The following is a 14,834-nucleotide window of genomic DNA, read 5'->3' as shown; positions in this document are numbered from 1 at the left end:
TGGACCGTTCATAATATATTGTATACATTATATAAATATTCATTAGTGCAGCTCTAAACAACGCACTTAGGTAATGCAAGAAAATGAATTTATCATCCTTGTTGCTTATTTGAAAAAAATGATGTAGCCCTGTTTAGCATAGCCATTTAAGCTCTGTTTCAGCACCTCTTTCAAGACTGTACTTGACAAGATTTCAAGTGCAGTCTGGAACCATTTCACAGCCTCCTGAAAATGTTTCTTTTCACCCTCCTTGTCTTCAGCTCATCTCCAAACTGAACGCGCTTTGTTTACTTCCTCGATGTCAGCAATTAGCTTAAATTAGGGACGCTCTTACTGTTAATGATGGCAGCAGATGGGAAGCCACGGCTTCTACTAGCTAAGATGACACCAATTCATTCACCCGCCTGTCCTCTACACCACTGCATCCAGCTCTCCAAGTCTCCTCCTCTCCACTTCACCCTCTATTCCACCCCTCCTTTCTCCTCCTTACCCAACAAACACCATCCTCCCATTGATTTCAACCCCCACATCTGCTTTACAAGAAGCATAAACACTGTTGCTCTCCCGCCTGTATGCACGGAGTCTATACTGTGGCAATTAAAGAGGTCTCGCTTGAGAAACATGTTACGCAACACACACACACTCGTACACACACACATAACTGCCCTATCTGTGAATGTCAATGCGTGAACACTGAGGACCAGTGGTGTATCATTAATGCATCTGTCATGATTTAGTCATCAGCTGACTAACTTGTTTATTCCTTCCTGTCAAGAAAACAAACATGTAAATACAGAATGCATAAAATATAAAAATGCTGAATGGTTTGCTATCAGGTTTCCTTCCTGTGTTGTGAGTCATGTGCGTCTCCCCGTGCCCAGACACAAACCCGAACGTTAACCCAGTTGCGGAGACTGCGGTGACAGCCGTTACAAGTTCCAGCTACAGTGCAGCTTGTTATCTGGGCAGGTTATCCCACACACATGCTGCATGCACACACTGTAGCTGTAACATTTATTATACGTGTCAGATAAAATATTGTATGAGGTGTTGCAAATCTTGGTGCTCACAGTGTGACCAAAAGGCTAATGGCATGTGCATTCAGGCTTGCATGCTAACGGGCTCTAACTGATGACTGCTATTGTGGGTTTTCCATACTGGTATCCGTGACCATGTACCCCTACTTTGTTGCACAGGGTAGCCCTGCATGCGCTGGCCTACATGTACTTTTCTTATCCTGCTCAGGATGTCACTCAGTGTAGTTCTCATCCGCAGGATGTGACAGGTATTTCGTGCGTGCTTCATTGGCTACTTTAAACTTGGTGACAGCCAGTCAAATGGCTGGACAGCTATGCGCACTCATCTGTGCCAGTCCGCGTGTGTGTGTGTGTGTTTACGTGGGTTCTACCAGCTTTCACTGTCAGGGAGTATAATAACTGGCAACAAGCAGACTCGGGTCATTGTTTAAAACTCTTCTTAAAATGTATGAATTTTTTCAACACCTTCAAACTCAGTCACATGGAGAAATCTCTAAAATTACCTTTACTTCTCAGGCTTAAGTTTAAGGGCAATTCTAGCAAGCCCAAAAATGACAATAACCTCTTGTTATCTGCTCACCCAAAGGGGAATCACTCACAAAAATAAAAACCATTTACTCCCTTCCATGTTTAACTTTGAACAAATAGCGCCTTCCCTGAGGCTTTTCAAGGTTAAACCCAAACTGCAGCCGCCCCACTGTTGCCCAAGGTTGACTGTTAGCTGTGCACGGTCCAGTGAGCATGTCTGACCTGTCCATCAGGTGTTTGTGCGAAAAAACCCCAAAACATCAATGCAGACAAACAGACATATCCCTCATGGGTATTTGACTAAGCCAAGTCAATCTGACTCAGCCCCCGTAACCCCATAAAGGGTTATTTTGAACAAATGTCAAAAGGCAGTTTGCGTGTATTGGTCAAATGTTTGGGAGTTTGTGTTTTCTCTGTCAACCAGAGGGTTTGGGGGAGGGAGGGGCTTGTTGTTCAGGGTGACGCCGCTGACCTCCTCTCTAACTTTACTCGGCAACACAGCAGCGTGAGTTGCAAGGAAGATTAGACGTAATGCCGCGCGTCCTCTCTCGACCTACACAACGTCACTCATCTCAGCGGTCACCGTTTGATGTGCTTCGGAGTAAAAATAACTTCCTCGCCTGCCGCCTGTCTCGTTCCCAGGCATTCAGGCGTTTTCTCTTTTCGGTTTTTCCTCTCATCCTCCCCCTCATCCCCTCTCTCTCCAGGCATTTATCTTACTCTGACCCTGCTTTGGAGAGTACACAGTTGTTCCTGTCAATAAAACTACAGTATGGATTTCTCAGAGGCCGGCTCCAGATGAAACGTATGAAGATTGATATGTGCGTAGCTCGGTGTTGACAGTGACGTTTTTTGAGGGAGGTTACTTTTAGCAGCGTTGCACTCTAACCACAGCTGAATAGGACGCATATCAAGCAGAGGTAGAGCTGTGAAGCTCCAGCATATCATTTATTTCAGAATCAGGTTTCTCATTGATAACAATGACAAGTTTCTCCTCTGAAGGAGTGACCTAACAGAATATGAAATTCTACAAAAATAAGCTCTAAGACTGTAAACAAGCTCCCCGGAGATTTACTCGACTGCACTGATGAGCCGCATGTTCGTCATCACCTTGTTTTTTTTCCCTGTTACCTCAGGATATTATTGCATCTGCCAATATATGTAGCATATCCACACGAATGTAAGGCGATAAATATGCACTTACATCAGCTTTAGTTGAGAATGATCTGCCAAAACATAACTGATGTGACAAAATGTTTTACTGTGCTGGCAAATGACTAGCTCATTCATTCTGTGCACTGGCTTTTTAATATGGCTGAGTTTATACACATCTCCCTGCTGATTGGCCTCACACACTTGCCAACAAAGTTTAGAATATAAATAGCAGCACAGGGCATTTAATTCAGTTTTCTTATCTAATAACCGTATTGTCATACTGTTAAATCTGCAGTCTCCCTTGTCCGTGTGATGTACATTTGTGTCCAGGTAAGGTTACAGCGAGTAACCGTGCAGAGAATTACAACAAGCTACTGTGTGCTTACGTGCTCCCTCCTGCATGCTCTATCCACGCAGCACTCTAGCCTTACCTGAACAGAGCATTGCTCATGTTATGTGCCGAGAAAGTAAACATTCGGACAATGTGCTGACTTCATTCTCCTGATACGGTGCAGAGCTCCTGGGTGAAAATGGTTTTGTAACAATTGATAATACAGAAAATACAAATCCAGTGTAAATCTACCCATTCTGCTACTTGTTCAAATAATATGTTTTTCATTACTAAACATTTAAGTTAGTTATGTTAGAAAGAGTACTATTCCAATCACAATTTGAATTACAGCTACAGTTCCAAGAATATCCTGAAAAGTATATATGGGTTTTAGGCAACATATTACTTCCATCCAGAAGACAATGTTAAACCACATCTATTACAACAGCATGGCAAGAATCTGGGTGCTGAACTCGGGTGCCTGCAGTCCAAACCTTTCACTAATTGAAAATGAAAGGACTGTTGAGCTGTTAGAATCCTGTATCAGACAATAATATGACAACGTTCGTGTACCAGAGGTTCAGCAATTGGTCTCTTCAGTTCGCAGACATTTACAGACTTTTGTCCGCAGTGGTAAATATGGCTCCGCCTATGCTTTTTTGGAACGGAGGTTGTACATGACACTGCATACAACTCTAATTCAAATTATAAACCATGCTTTTTTCATGGTTTTTAATGGTTTATACTAGAGATGGCACGATACCACTTTTTTATGTCCGATACCGATACCGATATCATAAATTTGGATATCTGCCGATACCGATATGAATCCGATATAGTGGTTTTTAATCAACAAAACTGTTTTTTAAAATATCTTGCTGCATTTTGCAAGTCTGCAAGTTCATACTCAAGTTTAAAACAACAACTACACTAAAGCTATTCTGTTATACCTGTATACAAAAAAAATGTTTCATAGTTCAGCAATACTGATCAATCTAATAAACTTAGACCTACACCATCCTCCCTATTCTGGTATTTTAAAGAGTACTTAGCGTAAATATTAAGCAACCTAACTAATAGGGTTCCAACTCCCAGCAACAACAAAAATAAAAAAATAAAAAATAAGGAACCACCCCTCACGCGCCACCTCATGATGCTTAATCGACGTAATCAACCTTAATTTGATGCAGTGTGAAAAAAAATGCACAGAAATCAATTATTTTTCAAGAAATATTAAATAGATTCAACATCTTTCTTCAACAAAATTGCAGACTGCACAGATGGTACCTTCCCAAAGTAAAAAGTACTATAGCTTACTAGGGTATATATTAGACTTAATAGTCACTATATACAGTAATTGACTTCTATTCATTTTACATCAAATTAAAACTTTGGGTGTCAGATAATTATTTATTAAAAGCTAGACATTTTAAATGAGAATAAGAAAGAAAAGTATGTCTTTGTGCCCCCTTTTCCCTGTTCATGCCCTATCGGCCCCCCTGGCTAAACTTTGCTAGATCCGCCCCTGCACAGTTACCAGTCAGCTACGTAGAAAAAGATCCTGGTGTAGAAAGAAATATTAAATAAATTCTAACAACAGCTTATCAAGCTTAAACGTTCTGCTGTTGTTCAGCCGCTGGTTTCCTCTTTCTGGTGCAAAGTGGGCCAAAAACAAACAAGAGACAGACTCGCGACAGAAAAGCCGATCAGCTGATCATTTAAGCAGTTTCATGATTGAAGTAGCAGCCGGAGAGCGAGAGGCAGTCGCTCGTTAAGCTTAACGTGGGAATGCTTTACAAACATTCAGAGATGGACTTACACACTTGCTTTACTTCTCTCGGGGATAACTTTGTCGGAGATGAAATGCCAGGTTGCTAGCAAAGCTCCAAATGCTATCCAGACCACCAACAGGTCCGGCATGCCACAGCTGCTCTATCACGTGATGCATACTGCTCCGACTGCTGACGTTCTGAGGTGAGTTACGGCGTGTTGCAAGTTTTGTGAGATGCTTTCGTGATATTTAATGGATCGGATTACATTTTTTATTTTTCTCCGATATCCGATCCAGTAATTTAGGTCAGTATCGGACCGATACCGATACGTAATATCGGATCGGTCCATCTCTAGTTTATACATCAATCACCAGCTGCTGACTTTTTAATGAGGCATATTGCTTCTGTCAGTCATGTATGAAACCATCCTATTAACATTAATTGTCTTTTATTTTATTCTCAATTTAGCCAGATGTGTAAAAAGATCTGGCACATGTAAGATATTAACCAATAAATTCAATTTTAGCTTTAGTGTACTGCAAAGATCTCATTCTGTGTGCAGTATCCTGGTCATAGCTTTCCGTGGTATCAAGAAAGGCCTGGGGAAAAATGGCTAGATAAAGAAACGCTTTAGCAGCAGTGAGGGGTTAATTTGACTGTACCGGAATACTTTCCACACTGCATGATGCTAAAAGGTTTGAACATACATTTTATCACAGTTACCACAGTGAAATGCTGTCTTTGCAAAGGGCCTCTCTTTTAGCAGAACGATATGTCGTCTCAGCAGTCATCTTCCATACCTTCTTCTCTCGCTGAAAGGCCTACTGCTGTCTCTCTCCAGAGAGGAGGATGCTCTGCATCATGCCCTCCACCATTTTAGACTGGCAGATGAATCAGCGCAAGGAGCTATCTCTCTCTGCGTGTGCCGACGCGGGGAGCTCGGCGAGAACGAGGCAGAGCGAGTACGCTGTTAGAGGAGAAAAGCAAACTCACCTCAGGTTATCTGCCAGCTTTTGTGACAGCCTGATAAGAGGAACAATTCAAAACAGAGGCAGAAAAGCAGCGCAGGAGAAGAAAAGAGCAGCATGAGTGAAAGAGAGAGAGAGAGAGAGATTTGAGCCAGTCAGACGTAAAGAATTGTAGAACATTAAGTCATTTTAAGTTGGTTTGAGTCAAGCGGATGCTCTTGTTAAACCCTCGAGTACCCGTTAAGTTCACACACAGGGACAGTCGCTTCCAAAGTAGCTTTGGAAGGTTATAATTGCACAAAATCCAACAGCCAGGCCGCTTAGCCGGTATTTTCAAGTGAATATTACACAGCAAGTCACAAAAAGAGCTCTTGTTATCGTGAAAAAGGACTAAAGAGCGCCACAATTTCAGACATTGCAGGGAGCAGTGAAAAAAAAAAAAACTGGAATGGCTAAAAATCCTCAGTTGTCTAACTAAGTCTTAATCATATGTTTCATTAGGACGATCCTGATTGGGGTATTTAGGCGTTGAGCAGAGAGCTATGAGCACAAGTGGCACCTACTGAGAGAAAGACTGTGATTACTGTAATCAAGACTTTTTCACTGGGGAGAGGAGAGGAGACAAAACACAGTTGGGAAGAGCAGTTACTTCAGCCTCTTCAAGGAAAGAGAGAATATCACAATATTTGATAATATGAGCTCTTGCGTGTGCATATTTTTTGAACTTCATCAGGGTTCTGCGTGGGAAATTCAAATGCATACGTGGTTTAGGACATCCTGCCATAAATATCTCCGGCTACAAATGGGTGGGTTTGCACTAGTTGATCTCCCAGTAAGGATGCTTACACAGGACGCCTGTAAGCGTCCTCTGTATTTACACATTTGTATTCCTGCCAGTGATGGCAAGTGTGTTCAGTTGAGTATGAAAAAGCTTTTTCGACTGGTGCTTTGCCCCCGCCATCACTTCTTTTCCATCTCCTTCTTCTCAATCTTTCTGTGGATGCAGAAAGGTATCCCCCAACGCCTCCACCATCACCATGTCCCCCCTCACCCCACCCCCCTGTGGTTCTGGGTTGGTATCGACCGTGGTAATTGATCCCTCTGGGCCCTCCAGCCACATCCAACAGTGAGTTGAACAGAATCACCACTAAGAAGACAGCTGCTTGGCCACCACAGACAGGCCAAAAGAAAGAGAGAAAGAGAAAGAAACTCTGTTGCTGCTAACCATTAGCTCTGTCTGCCAACTTCCTTCTGGAGGGAGCCAAGTCAGCACATTGCATTGGCTTGGAGAATACTAAATCCTCCATTTTGGGAAGCTGGGAATAATGTTGGGACTATAAACAGTGAGAGGCAAGAGGAACTGACTTAAAGAACAAGAAAGTCTCTCTTTCTCTGTTCTTATCAACTCCCTGTGAGCTTGTGGGATTGATCTGACCCACTGTTGCCTAAACCCAAAACCTCTGCTGCCCAGTGAAAGATTACCTGTTTTATTTCATTCTGAATTTCAACCCTGCTCCTTTTTCTATAGTTTCCAACATTTCCATGTGGCCAAAAGTGGAAACTGATTCCATGAAGCGCAGCGTGATAGCTGGCTTATGTTTGCACTCCAAACAGTTTCAAGTCCCAAGAGGTGCAGGTGTATTCCGAAATGAAGGAAACAACAAACGCACTCATGCAAGGACAAAACATGGGCACACTCACACCCAAGTCAAGTATAGTGTATTACCTCTGATCTCAGAAAAGCATGTTTCTCCTTTTCAAACAGTGAAAGAGAAACTTATTCATGTTTTCAGCTTTGAGGCAAAGCATTTACCAAATAAGGCTATGGGAGAATTTTGTTCTTTTTTAAACTGTCAAGATAAGCAGTTGTTACTGGAGATTACTGAAAGCAGTGTAAGCTTCATCAGTCCTCTCAGTGAGATATTACCTGTGAAAGCTTTAACCTGCTTGAACTGCCAATATCTTCTTAACTAAGGGTGCTATAATATACCTGCTGGTTAATTAAATTCTGTTAATTGTGGAATCTTCAAGGTGAGCTGTCACAATCTCGGTATCTTGAAACTGGACATGACAAGCTGAAATGGTGTTATTTTCAAAAAAATTTGCAACTAATTCCATGAATTTATCAGAGAAATGTTTAATGAGGTTGCAGATCCAGTAAGCCGGTAGTCTTTTTGCCAACAGTACAAGAAAAATTAAAACGTGGCCCCCTGCTGCCCATTAGAAATGATGCAGATTTAGGTTATCAGGGCCAAGCAGTACATCCATTGTTAACGTATGTCATGTCAGAGTCCCTGGCAACTCAAAGAAATGCACAATCTTGCAATTAGTGTTTTATCATGTCTTCCTCCCCACACCCCTGATAGATGGCTGCCCCTCCCTGAGCCTGGTTCTGTTGGACGTTTCTTTGTGGTAAAAGGGAGTTTTTCCTTTCCACTCTCGCCAAGTGTTTGCTCAGAGAGGATCAGTGTCGTTTGATTGTTGGGATTTTTTCTGTATTATTGTAGGGTCTTCACCTTACAATAAAAAACATATTGAGGCATCTGTTATATAAATAAAATGGTAAATGGCCTGTATTTATATAGCGCTTTTACTAGTCCCTAAGGACCCCAAAGCGCTTTACATATCCAGTCATCCACCCATTCACACACTGGTGATGGCAAGCTACATTGTAGCCACAGCCACCCTGGGGCGCACTGACAGAGGCGAGGCTGCCGGACACTGGCGCCACCGGGCCCTCTGACCACCAACGGGTGAAGTGTCTTGCCCAAGGACACAACGACCGAGACTGTCTGAGCCGGGGCTCGAACCGGCAACCTTCCGATTACAAGGCGAACTCCCAACTCTTGAGGCACGATCGCCCCAATGGTATTGAATGGAATTGAACACGTCTCTTTACAAAAGAAAAATCATCTCACTCAGTTGTATTCTGGACTCTGAATGTAATGTAGTTTTTATAAATTTCTGTTTATGTAGACAACAATATATTTGAAAATTTTGCCAATTTGTCACAGTTAATCACAAACAGATTGCATGTAACTACCAACTTGACCTAATTCATTCCCTGACTGATAGCACTGTTTCTTTAAAGCTGGCATTGGACGGTCACAGACCTGGTCCCCATTTTCAAAGCAATAATTTCAAAGGCACCAAGTTGCAGTAATTTTGGCTGTGTCACAGTCTCCACTCACTGTTTTACAGTGTTGGGACTAACGCGTTATTAAGTAATGCGTTACAGTAACTACGTTATTATTGTGGTAACTAGTTATTATGCCAAAACCGGGAACGCGTTACTCGTTACTGGGATTTAAATAGGCTCGTTATTCGTTACTTTGTGTGGCGGCATTGTGGAGCTTCCACAGATTCAGTAACATTAGCAAGTGGTGGAGGCCAGCAGGTGGATGAAGGAAAAGGGAGGCAGGAGCAGAGACCCGAAGCAGCCGCTGGTCCGAGAGAGTCAGGTGAACTGAACTTCAGGTAAGAAGTTATAACCTGCAGTCCATCTGGGTCAGATATAAACCAAGTTTAGTTGGAGTTTATTTTCGTTGTGCTGACTTTTTCGTACTGCGTGCTAGCTAGCATGACGGAGTTTCTATAAAGCTGGGTGGGTGCTATGTTACTGATGTTGAACTTTATTTTGTTCATAAGGTTAATTATTAGAGTTGCCAACCGTCCCATAAAAAACAGAATCGTCTTGTATTCAGAGAAAATATCATGCGTTTCGTATTGAGGTGAAAAGGAACAGTTTGTCCTGGATTTCAGCTACAATGAAAAAGACACAAAGCTGGAGTTATTCTGTGTTTACGCTGCACAGCTGCCTCTTCTTCTCTCATCCTCTCACCCTCTCTCTCTCCTGATTCTACTTCAATCATGAAACTGATCAATGATCAGCTGATGGCTTTTCTCTCTTGTTTATTTATCTCCCACTTTGGCCAGAAAGAGGAAACCAGCAGATGTCGCGCGAAACAACAGCAGCACTTTTAAGCTTGATCAGCTGTTGTTAGAATTTATTTAATATTACTTTCTACTATCAGCTGATGTTTGCTGGAGCCACAGCTGTAAAGCTGCTGGTCATGATATCGGTTTGGTTATGTGATGAGAGGGAAACATGAAGATGAAACCAGGAGATGTCCTTACTGAATCATCAGAGCTGTGATGGAGAAACAGGTTTACCTTTTAGGTGACATGAATGAGTTGAAGGGAAGTTATGAACTGTTTCTGAGAGACAAATAACACCAGGATACTTTTTTAGGTAGCTGACAGCTGGTAACTGTGCAGGGGCGGATCTAGCAAAGTGTTGCCAGGGGTCCATGTAGGGCATTAAAAGGGAAAGGGGGGCACAAGGAAATACTTTCTTATTCTCATTTAAAATGTCTCACTTTTAAAAAAATAATTATCTGAGTCTTACAACAAACGATTGATAGATTGATGCATATATACCATCAGAACAGTGTACATCACTGTCACAACAGTGTTTATTTTCATTCAAAGGCTTTATGATTTTTCCTATAATGGCGGCCGGTCTCTAGTCAAAATGCCGGGGCGATTTTTTTGTCCCAGTCCAGCTCTGTATGCAGCTCATCTGCAGTCTGGTGTTACCTACATCTTCCTATTCAGAAGGCAGAATTTCCTTCGAGTTCTGAGTACAATCGAAAGCACCATGACTGCAGTTTTTGTGTTGGATGTAAAAAGCAGGCTAGGATAGAATCAGGTGTGGGATTTCTCTCGTGGAAATGTGCACATTATTGTTTTCCTTTCTATAGGTGGCACAGTGCACTTGTGGCAAGTATGCAAGCTAGAAGACTGGCAAAGTTATGGAAGCAACACATTAACAAGAGAATTCTGAGTAAAACCAAAGTTACTTTCCCTAGTAACTAGTTACTCTGAAAGTAACGAGTAACTTGAAGTAACTGAGTTACTTTTGATAGAAGTAACTAGTAATGTAACTAAGTTACTAATTTAAAGTAACTTACCCAACACTGCTGTTTTACTCAGTTTTACTCAGTGTAAGGTTTACACACTAAAACTCCAAAATCTACTTGGTTATGTTGCATTTAAATGTGATCCCAGGGGTTGTTTTGTAACCATGCAAGCAATTTCTAACTATTAGATACCACAGGCTTATTTTTAAAAAAGATATTTGATGCCCTTGGAAAAGGAACGAACTTGCATTGCAGGAATAAAACAGTTGTTTACCATAATCACCAGTCTCCTAACTCTGGGACTGTAAGAATTTACACCAGAATAAACAATAATGTATGCAATAGTTTCTGAGATACTTTAATCTGGACTAAAGTGGTGGAAACGCTGCAGCAGGCCTGATACTTATAAATTCCTATCCAGCTTATTATTTTAAGTAAAGGACAACAATTTACAAATTATTTCAGAAAAATGAATCATGAATGAATCAGTGCTTTACATTTATAGCATATTTAAGAAGTCACTGGAGAAACACAGGGCTGTTTTCTATTTTCCTTCCATGTGGGCTACTGTTACGCAGAATCAGACCCTATTCAACTCCCACACTCCTATATTTAACTGGAACACAAGTAACACAGCATCAGTGCCCAGCACATTCACAGAATAGCTCTCCATGTTTAGACAAATCCAAACGGGCACATTTCCGCGACACCTTAAAAAGATAAATTTGGTAATGGTGGTAGTGGTGGTGGCGGTGCTGTGACTGTGTCTAAATCTAGAAAAAAAACAGAAATAGAAATGAAACTGAGCTTTATAACCATACCGCCTTCCCCTGTCCCTTTCTCCCCTCAGGCTCTATGACGTGACAAGAGTCCCCCTCGACACTCTTGCACTATGGAAAGCATTGATGACCCCTTGACAGACAGCCAATTTCCAGCTACCACCACCACCACCATTACAACAGCTCCGCCCTTACCTTGGCCTCAAAGGCAGGAAGCAACACAAGCAGCTACAGAGCACCAAGAGCCTTGTGAAGGCAGTAAGGTACAAGACAAATCCCTTGAATTAGAATCAAGAAATCCTTAAATGTATGACTAGAGCCTGACTGATATAGGATTTTTGAGACCGATACTGAGACTTGGTGATTAGAAAAAAGATAAAGATCTGATATACTCGTTTATATTTTCATCTTTTTTTCCACATTCACATCATTAAATATAAACAGACACACATATATGTGTCAGTCCTGCTGATATATCTGTCGGGCTCTGTTTTATAACATCTTGTAATGAAGGTAACTTTCCACATGACCTTACAGAGGAGACTGATCTTGCCTGTTGCTCACGGTCAAATGTCTTAAAAGTGTATGAAAGTCATTACAACCAACATTATGAACTCATTACAACACTAAGACCGCATCTTTCAGCTTTAGCAGAACACACAAACAGCAGGAAGCATAGACTCTCATAAATCCTGATACAATTTAAGCGAGCGTCTGCTTGTTTGATATCCTTGTTTGGCTTATGTATTTTACCATAAGCTGACAATTTCCCTGGTGTGTGTTTAACCAGAGAAAATCCATGTGTGCAGCAAACCCCCCTCAGTGTATTCTCAGCCTGCTTTATTGGCATGCCTTGTATATTGTTTTAAAGTCTTGTGTCAGATGGTGGCTGTGCACTTAAATAAAACAAGGCGCCAGACAGACTCTGATATTAATAAATAGTGATCGGGAAATAGAGAGTGGCCATGTAATAAATTTAAGGTACAGCAATATAAAAAAGGGATAAGGCCAAAGTCATAAAAACGGCCACTTTTGTGGAGTCTTTGAGAAACAGGCTCTTCTTTTGGTCAATACTGTCAGTGTTTATGGCCCATGCTATAATTTGCTTTTGAGGGAAAATGTGATCCTGCTGCTTTTCACTCCAGACAGCAAGTCTTCAGTAGATTTGGAGCTATAAATAGAAAAGGGGTGGAATGTGTGTGGTGAACTTGGGTCTCTGCACAGTGCATCAAAGAGATTATTGTCTATTTACTCACAGAAGAGGCCATCTGAGATTGGATTTAAACATTTGATCCTTTAATATATATTCTGAAGGAAGGCGATTCTGCATTGCCTGCAAGCAGCTGATCTCACACAGAGCCACGCAACGCAGTAGCTTTACGAGCAGCTGTAGTCGATGCATAAAAGTATTGAAGAACACGTTGGCAACATTGTCACCAGCCTGATGCCACCGTGGTTAAATCTGTTCTAATACTCCACTCTTGAGCATTAAGTTCTGATCATATTGTAGAATGCAGATAGTGAACTGTGTTTGCTTTGATGTTCTGAAGAAATGCTGTATGAAAGGGCTGATAATGACATAACACATAGCTTTGAACTCTTTCCTAATGTGGAATGGGGCCTAGTGTCTGGAGGCGCATGCATACATGTTCATGTATTTTGATCTCAGCATCTGCTTCAGGCATTATCCAACTTCACAGCATGTAATGAGCGATTTCCCATCCCTTATTAACCTGTGGATCATTCCTAGCCAACAAGTTCACTTATGAATATTCATCTGGAATCATGTTGTGCCGCTCGCCTGCTAAAATCTGAAGAGAGAGCGCGGGCTCAGCTGCACAAGACTTAACGTTAAAGGGTGAGCGCAGAGACGAGCGTTAGAAACGAGCAGGAGATCCAAAAGCAGATGCACTGTGGAACGAGCGAATGTACAAAAACACATCAATTAATCCGCTGGGTCCTCTTGAGATTTTGCATTATTCCCAGCAAACAGCGCCTCGATGAAGAGTGCGGATAGGCAAAGTGGATCAATTTTCTTTCATGTGCACCCACCGACTTGTTCCCTCGTGGGTCACATGGCCGTGACATTTCGAGGAAAGTCTGCAAGAGTTCAGACAGAGAAGAAATGTCAAGCCAGGGCCGTATGTCCAGGTGCATTCGCTTTCAATACTTCCAACTCGCGAAAATGCTTTTATTTAGAGCAGTGCGACGCAAACGAAAGCCACTGCCACATGTATGCACATTCTCATTTTTGTTGCATTAAAGTGCTTCAGCTGTGGCCTCGAGACAGGAAGCAGTCTGTACCGTCCCTGAAATCAAATGTTTTCCGCATCCTCGATCAAAAGCTGCCGGGCGCGTATCGATAAGTATCGAGTGGTTTGTCCGCTTGCTCCATAAGAAGAGAAATGCTGCACAAATTACACATTAACACAGATGGATTCAGTGCACGATGCTCCCTTCTGTTACTATGACACCCCCAGCAGTTATCAGTCTCAATCGAAAGTCCAATTCTCGTTCTTACTCGAAGAGCAAGGCCACCGTCCTAAACGTTTGCCCGGCATGTTCAATAGCCAGAGAACCGCTGCATAATGTTTCCCTCTACTCTGCACCAGAGTGTAAAGTATTTGCTCGCTGTCTGCGTAGCTGCTTCCTGATAAACTCTAAGTAATAATCACCCAAGGCCTGTGAATGTTATTCACGGGGCAGATTCATCTCATATTCGTCTGACATTCGCTGCTGTTTTTAAATGGGAAGGCTTGCGTTTCCCTGAGACGAGATTTGCGCGGGAGATTTATGAGAAGCTGTTCGCAACAGTGTGGCTGTGAAAGAAAAAGAGGGAGCAAAAAACAAAACAAAACATAAAGACGATATTAAAAAACAAAAATCCACCATGGTAGACACACACTATGTGGCTTGAATAAAACAAGACCGTGTCTATATGCTGTGTCTGCTTGAAATCACTTGCATTGTATTTCTTTTCTTCCACATCTTTGTGCGACTAATTTATCCTCCTTCCATTTTACCTGTGGCTTTTTACTACTGAGCTGTAGTCTCTGTGTGCCCTCTAGGAGGCACAGAGAGAAACTGTGCTTATTATGCTAGGATTAAACACCTGTTTTGGCCAGGCATCACAGTCAAGCAGTTAGCAAAGTCATGGCCCTGCTTTAACCAAGTAAACCTTTGGGTCATTCCATGCCCAGCTCCAACAAAACCACGACATTATCTCCATTAAAGCCCGAGCTCACTGAGATGTTTATTATTCCCAGAGCATAAGACATTGTCATCTGTGATACATGCTAGAACCCCGTTCAACACCTGCCCCTTTCATGGTAATTTGCACCC

The 14,834-nt window shown here is 42.0% G+C and overlaps 1 protein-coding gene across 3 annotated transcripts in view; it reads left to right on the top strand.

Annotated features, from left to right (window-relative positions):
• Positions 1–14,834, top strand: part of LOC146555844 (chemokine-like protein TAFA-5) — a 175,304-nt gene that overhangs the window by 155,537 nt on the left and 4,933 nt on the right. For 2 of the 3 annotated variants that reach the window (XR_014889107.1, XR_014889108.1), the window contains exon 4: positions 11,564–11,755. The exons of the other annotated variant lie outside the window; for it this stretch is intronic. The gene's annotated coding sequence lies outside the window, so the exon portion shown is untranslated. The remainder of the gene's footprint in view (positions 1–11,563; positions 11,756–14,834) is intronic. 3 annotated transcript variants of the gene reach the window in all.

Source organism: Mchenga conophoros, linkage group LG17 (assembly GCF_057382185.1).
Source record: "Mchenga conophoros isolate Kocher_MC1m ecotype Shallow Benthic linkage group LG17, M_conophoros_male_GT1.1, whole genome shotgun sequence".
Taxonomy (NCBI): Eukaryota; Metazoa; Chordata; class Actinopteri; order Cichliformes; family Cichlidae; genus Mchenga; species Mchenga conophoros.
Note: the sequence above shows the minus strand (reverse complement) of the source record. Positions and strands in the feature narration are given on the sequence as shown.